The sequence below is a fragment of the Cebus imitator genome, unplaced genomic scaffold (assembly GCF_001604975.1).
Source record: "Cebus imitator isolate Cc_AM_T3 unplaced genomic scaffold, Cebus_imitator-1.0 Scaffold100, whole genome shotgun sequence".
NCBI lineage: Eukaryota > Metazoa > Chordata > Mammalia > Primates > Cebidae > Cebus > Cebus imitator.
In genome coordinates this window covers 1,142,731-1,149,734 of record NW_016107415.1, presented here as the reverse complement: position 1 = coordinate 1,149,734, position 7,004 = coordinate 1,142,731, and the positions used below count along the sequence as shown (strand labels likewise).

At 33.6% G+C, this 7,004-nt stretch overlaps 1 long non-coding RNA gene across 1 annotated transcript in view; it reads left to right on the top strand.

Annotated features, from left to right (window-relative positions):
- The first annotated feature begins 1,170 nt into the window (after nt 1-1,170).
- Nucleotides 1,171-7,004, top strand: part of LOC108310023 — a 520,130-nt gene continuing 514,296 nt past the window's right edge. The window contains exon 1 of the long non-coding RNA XR_005201575.1: nt 1,171-1,516. This is a non-coding gene — a long non-coding RNA (uncharacterized LOC108310023). The remainder of the gene's footprint in view (nt 1,517-7,004) is intronic.

The following is a 7,004-nucleotide window of genomic DNA, read 5'->3' as shown; positions in this document are numbered from 1 at the left end:
ATACCACGGGCCACTACACATCCATAAAAAGTAATGAAATAATGTCATTTGCAGCAACATAGATGGAGCTAAAGCCCATTAGCCCAAGTAAAATAACTCAGAAAAATCAAACACTGCATGTTCTCACTTATAAGTGGAAACTAAAGAGTAGGTAAAGATAGACCCAAAAATGGAAAAAATATACTCTGGGAACTCCAAAAACAGGGAGGGTGGGAGGCAGTTGAGGTTTGAAAAATTACCTATTGGGTACAATGTTTACAATTTGAGTAATGGCTACACTCAAAGCCTAAACCTCACTATTGTGCATTATATCTACATAATACACTCACATGTGTACCCCTGACTCTATAAACATTTTAAAAAGGCAAAAAGCAAAAAACTTTCAAACCAGTATGTAAAGAAAGACAATTAATAATTTACTGGAGTTATTTTAATGGTAAACATATAATCAGTAGCAAAATATGCACAATATTTGATGTAAGTTAAATAAATTGTTATGCTATAGAATTATAGACATGAACAGAATCTTGATATATCAATGATTACACCTAGTAAAAAGCTAATATTCTTCACTGACCACTGTTGATAAGACAAATTAATGAATTCAGCCAATTATTTGGCATTTATCAGATAGTAGCTGCCCAAGAATTTCCAATTTCTAAACAAGAAAGTCTGTAAATTTGTCGTATACCTATAGTTATAAGTATAGGTTGAAAAGATCATTTCAAACTGAATGCCAACTTACTCGTTTGAAAACAAATAAAACTTACCCTATAAACTATGTTTTAGAAAATGCACACAGAATGCTAAAGCTATAGTGAATCTAATGTTGAGTATTGTTCCTCAAATCCAAGTTATAAAGTTATTTCACTTTTGCTGCTTTGGGTGCAGAATGGACTGCACCCATACACACATGAAAGCTCGCTTCCCCACATACACCGCATGAAGAAATGTGTAAATCATATTATGGACAGGCCATTCAATTTTTATTCTCTCTGTCTCCCTATGTCCCTCTCTGTCTCTTTCTCTCTCTTTCTGCTAGACCATAAACAACTCGTTTTACAGTGGTGCTTGTTTACTGACCTTTTCTACACTAACATATTTTGCCTATGTTATTCAAAGAATCTAAGGTCTTCTGAAAAAGACTTTTGTTACAGAGACAGTACACGCATGCTTTGTTTAGCTTTGCATGTTAGCCGACTTTGTTAATTCACCTATGATTAGAGACACATTTATAACAGAAAATTTAATTTGATGATTAAAAAATTGGTGAAATACTTGTAGACTTTTGTAATTGGATTTTATAGTTTCACCTAAGAACTCACTGAAAATATTTTGAACTTCATGAAGAGATTTTTAAATGGCTTTTGAAAGCCACTTAAAAGCCTTATTTTCCCAAATGAATTAGTGTTTGGTGTGTGGATGAGGAACTTTGCTATTACCCTGTGAGCATTACCTGACAAGAAAGAATCAGATGAGAGATTGAATCTGAAGCTTGTTCAGATGAACTTTTGAGGTGAGTTGGTTACACAAAATTTCTATCATTTTATTAAGAAATATATGCATAATAACCTATTCTAGCAGAAATCACAGTAAACAGTTTTTGGTCCTTCATGACTATACATCTATGAGTTGGAAATCTCAAGATATAGCAACATAACTATAGGACAGAATTAAATTCTTGTGTTAGAATTTCTAATTTTTAACTAGGTGATATCAAGCAATTATCAATTGCTTTGACTGTTTATTTTCAGCCTCATGCTTTTCTTTAAAATTATTTTCAGATGTGTTCTTTGCAAACTAGGCCAAGACTTTCATTTTGTAATCCATCTCATTTTAATATGTCTTTAATTTAATTATATGATTTGATCTTCTATTTTAAATACATAATTTTTAAATTGCATTATTTTACTTTTCAGTTGGCAAGTGATGTGGGAATTTTTTTTGTTGTTTTTGACAGAGTCTCACTCTGTTGCCCAGGCTGGAGTGCAGTGGCACTAACATGGCTCACTGCAACCTCTGCCTCTGGGGTACAAGGATTCTCCTGCCTCAGCCTCCCAAGTAGCTGGGACTACAACCATGTGCGACCATGCCCTGCTAATTTTTTTTTTTTTGAATTTTTAACAGAGATGGGATTTCACCATATTGGCCAGGCTAGTCTTGAACTCCTAACCTCAAATGACCTGCCTGCCTTGGCCTCCCAAAGTGCTGGGATTACAGGTGAAGGCTATCGTTCCCAGCTGGGAATTTCTTTAAATGAAATGAGATAATTCTCCGTATTTTCTAAAATTTTGAGACACAAGTGGATTTAAATAAGTAATAGCAACAGTGCTGTGTAGAAACATCATGCAGTTAAGATGGTATAAAAATGACTGGAGTTAAATATTGCTTAGACCACTGCCTCTTACTCTCCATGCCACTTATTTTGACTTACTTTCTTAAAATATTATCCCCTTCTCAAATATGAAAAACACTCTATAAGTAGAAAGATACCAGACTAGTAGGAGTACAGCAGATAGAATTAGCTATCTATCTGTTTACCTGATTAGCAGTGGTTGTTTCTTCAATTCGGGGAAAAAAAACAGTGGGGAATGATAAAAAGAAAAAACTTCTCACTTTCACTGAAGCTTGATTGAATTTATTCTGTTTCTCCACAGCCCCTACACCATCCCATGAAGTTCTATCTTCATAATAATGTACTCTGTCTGATTTAGTCACTGAACTTCTAAATAAATATTGACTAGCAAAATTTTGTAAATGTTATTCATTTTAAATCATAAAAAAGTGGCTGGGCGTGCTGGCTCATGCTTGTAACCCCAGCACCTTGGGAGGCTGAGCTAGGCGGATCATCTGAGGTTGGGAGTTCCAGACCAGCCTGACCAACATGGAGATATCCTGTCCATACTAAAAATACAAAATTAGCCGGGCGTGGTGACACATGCCTGTAATCCCACCTACTCGGGAGGCTAAGTCAGGAGAATCACTTGAACGTGGGAGGCATAGATTGCGGTGAGCCAAGACCCAGCCATTGCACTCCAGCCTGGGCAGCAAGAGCGAAACTCCGTCTTAAAAAAAAAAAAGTAAATAAAAGTAAAAGTAAATAAAATAAAATCATAAAAAAGTGAAGCTAATATAATGAACATGTACCACTGCCATATTTCCTTTACATTTTCCGTCAGCTAATAAAATGACATGACACAAATACAGCTGTTGTTGAAAAATACTTTGTAGCCCCATTTGTAACATATTTTGAATTTCTACTTATTCATTCCTCTCTCTCTAAAGGAAATCAATATATCTGTACTAATGTATTTATTATGTACAATAGTATTATGTTTTTAACATTTACGTAAATCTATCACACTATTCATGATGCTTTTGACTTTCTTTTATTCAAGAAATATGATGTTTTAGATTTAGTTATGTAGAGAACTACAGTTTTTAAGTTGTAAGTACCGTATTGATTCAATGAATGAATACTCTATATTTTATTTATGTTTTCTTCAACTGGTGGGCTACACTGTGTTGTTTCCCAATGTTCAATAGCATCAGTAATTGTGAAGATACTCTGAAAAATTTGATGGAGTTCTTTTAATGATAAACATAAATCAGTATTTCAATATCATAAACACATTTCATGGTTATTTTTGTGCGTGTATATTTTTGTGTATATGTAAACATTTATCTAAGACAGATTCATAAAGGGAACAATGGATAGTGTTTTGGTCCTTCTGTCCTTAGCTCAGCCACGTCTACCTTCTTGTCTCACAACCAGGAAGCATTAGGTGAGCAGACACTGGAGAGTGAGTAGCCTAACATTTGCTAAGCAAAAGGAAAGCTCTCAGCAAAGTGGGGTGGTTCCCCTACCCGAAGGCGGGAAAGTCTCCTGTGTGGCTGGTTCTGGGGCCTCTTATGGACTCCTAAGAGTGCTGATTAGTTTTTGAGTATGCAAAAAAATGTTAAAGTGAAAACACGACTCAAAGGTGAGCATGACAGTGTAGAAAACCAATTAGGAAATGATAGATATATGTAAAATTGTAAAATAGGTGAAGGGTGGGGATCAGTCAGGGGAAAGCATGTCAAAAAGGACGACAAGTTCTCAATCCATTCTGAGGATTTAACTTGTAGCTTGGATTTCAGGCTTTAAATTGCCTTCAACGTGGAGATGGAATTTTACCAGGTTCCTGCCCCTGTCTGCCTAGGCATTTGGTTGCCTCCTACCACTCTCAATAGGCAATTAAATATTTTAATCTTAAAGTTTAAAATAAATTGCCAAATTGTTATCAAAACTGAATTGGTCTTTATATCCTATTCTACCGTAAGAGAGCTCCACCTTTCCAGTCCTTAATACAAAGTGACAACGTCAGTCTTTGCAATTTTGCTAATCTGATAGATATGAATTTGTTTTATGCTTTCTTGATTTCTAGTCAAACGCACTTTTCACATGCACGTTGGCTATTTTAGTCTTCTCTGTTAGTCATCTGTTTATATCTTTTGTATATTTCTCCATTTAGGCTGTAGAATCTGTTTTAAATGAAATAAATTTTTGTAAATTCTGATTATTCAATTTTGTTGGTTATATACACCGAAAATATATTTTTCCCACTGTGGCATTTTTCTAACCTTAATTTATATTTTGCCATAGTAATAAGTTTTAAACTTTAGTCTGATCAAGTTTTTTTTTTTTTTTTAATGGGTTGTACTTTTGTGTCATTGATAAATGCTTTTCCATCCCTAGAGGACATGAAAACATACTACTATGAATACTTATAAAAGTTTCAAAATTTTTATTTTACAAATAGTTTTATAATCTATCTGGATTTTTTTGTATTTTGTGAGGTGGCAGCATAATTTTCATTTTCATATGGAGATTCTATTTTTGTATTCAATTTGTTGAATACTTGAATTCATCCCCACTGATTTGTCATGCCCCTTTCCTTCTCTGTCACAATTGTCCTTAAATGTTTGTGTCAGTTTATTTTGGTCTTTATTTTTTAGTATTGGTGTGTTAGCTTTTCACTTTGTCAACTCCACAGTATTTTTTAAAATAAATTCATTATGTCTATAACTTCAATAATTCTAGTAACTGTTAAGAAAAGCTCTGTTTTTCTCATGTTTCTTCTTAAAATATAATTTTGGTTACTTCTAATTCTGTACTCTATATCACTGTGATCAGCTTAATATTTTACGTCTTTACTGAATCTGCTTGAAATTAATATATAAATTTGAAAAAAGCTGATGTGGTTATTTATGATATGATTGATGTGCTGCATGTGATGTGATTTTATGTATTCTCATCCATGCAGACAGCATTGTCAGTTGCCTCCTCCTGAACTTGCAGTACAAACTAAGTCTTGTATTTGTGGGTCAGAGATCCTGTAATATAATGATATTAGAGATACTCTAAATCCAGTTGCTAGATTGTCCTTTCAGTAGGTGCCTTGTCTATCTTCACTGCATGTTTGCATATGTTTACTCCAACTTCTCTTTAAGCCCCTTTATATAATCCAAAAACACATGCTGTGTTTCTCAGCTTCTTTCAAGATGAATATACAGCTTCAAATTTTAAGCAATGAAGCTGATGTTGTTCACTATCTTGAATCAACAACTTTTGTTTTTTTTTTCTTTTTATTTTCAGCAGCTACCCCTCAATTATATTTACAAAATAAAAGACCACTGTCAATCAGCTTCAGTTCTAGGAACCCTTTCGTTTATAATCTATGTTCTGTTCTTTCACATGTATATTTTGTTATTGAATGTAGATAATTTAATTCATTTTAGTTTAATATTTGGTCTGAGAATTTCAAAATATTAATTCACAATACTGTATTGACCAGAAATCCACTGCTAATCATCTTTAAAAGTTTTAGAAATGAGACATTTTATATTTGTTTGTTTGTTTTGTTTTCAAAGGAAGTTGGGAGAAGCTATATTGGTACAGTCATTAACAAAATCAGTTGAATTACATGACTGAGAAAATATTACTAAAAAGATAAATATAGTAAGTATAATGAATCTATGACCTATATTCTGATGAAATTTAATGATAAAACTTTGTTTGCTCATTTATTACAATATCAGTGGTGATTGGAACTCATCAGAGATTCTTAAACTGCTATTCCTTTAAAGAAGTTAATTAGTTTACTTGAAGTTCTTTTTACTAACAATTAAAATTTGATAAAGGTAATTTGTGTGCTCGATAGCTCACAATTACATTTATTTTTAGCTGTAACAAAAATAGTCTGAAGGCTTTGCCTTGAGGAATTTAAATCGAATTAAAGTTAAATAGGGATTAAAGTTATATTTGGCAATAATGATGTCAGGGAAGTATAGCCATAGCTATAGTTTTTGACATCAATGTGGATATATGAATAGATATATAACTGGAATACACACAGATAGATGCACAACAATTTTTTTTAAAAATTATGACATTATAGTCCTCATTTATGTATCTGGCCACATGTTGATTGCTGATATTTATAACTGCCTCCTTCCACTACTCATTCTATATTCCCTTTGTCTTCAGCAAGCACCTTAGGTGGTCTTGTTTCTTCACCTGGTATGGTGACCCAAATCTTCATTCCAGAAGGGGCTGGGCCATTAGTTGTGCTGCGTGAATTGGGTTGTTGTAATTTTCCATTGAGCATAATTGCAGAGTGTGGTAATATTGAGAGACACTATAAGAAATCTTTAAGACACATTTTTCTTTACCTTCATGTTATAGTAGCAGTTCAAGTTCTGTTCATCAGGATCAATTATCCCAAACAGCATTGTAATTCCCTTTTTTGCCTACAGATTCAGAGGTATGACAAGCCCAAAGTGGCCTGCTGAAAGTCTTACTTTCCAGGTCAATGAAATCACTGTTGTGTCTTCTGGTAGAAATATTCCTCTTTCTGAAAGTAAGACCTACAGTCCCCCAGAGCATAAGGGCATAATAACAGAAAGTAAAAATGTTGCTAGTGGGTCACTAGAGGTAATGGTAAGTAGTTCCACTTCAATTT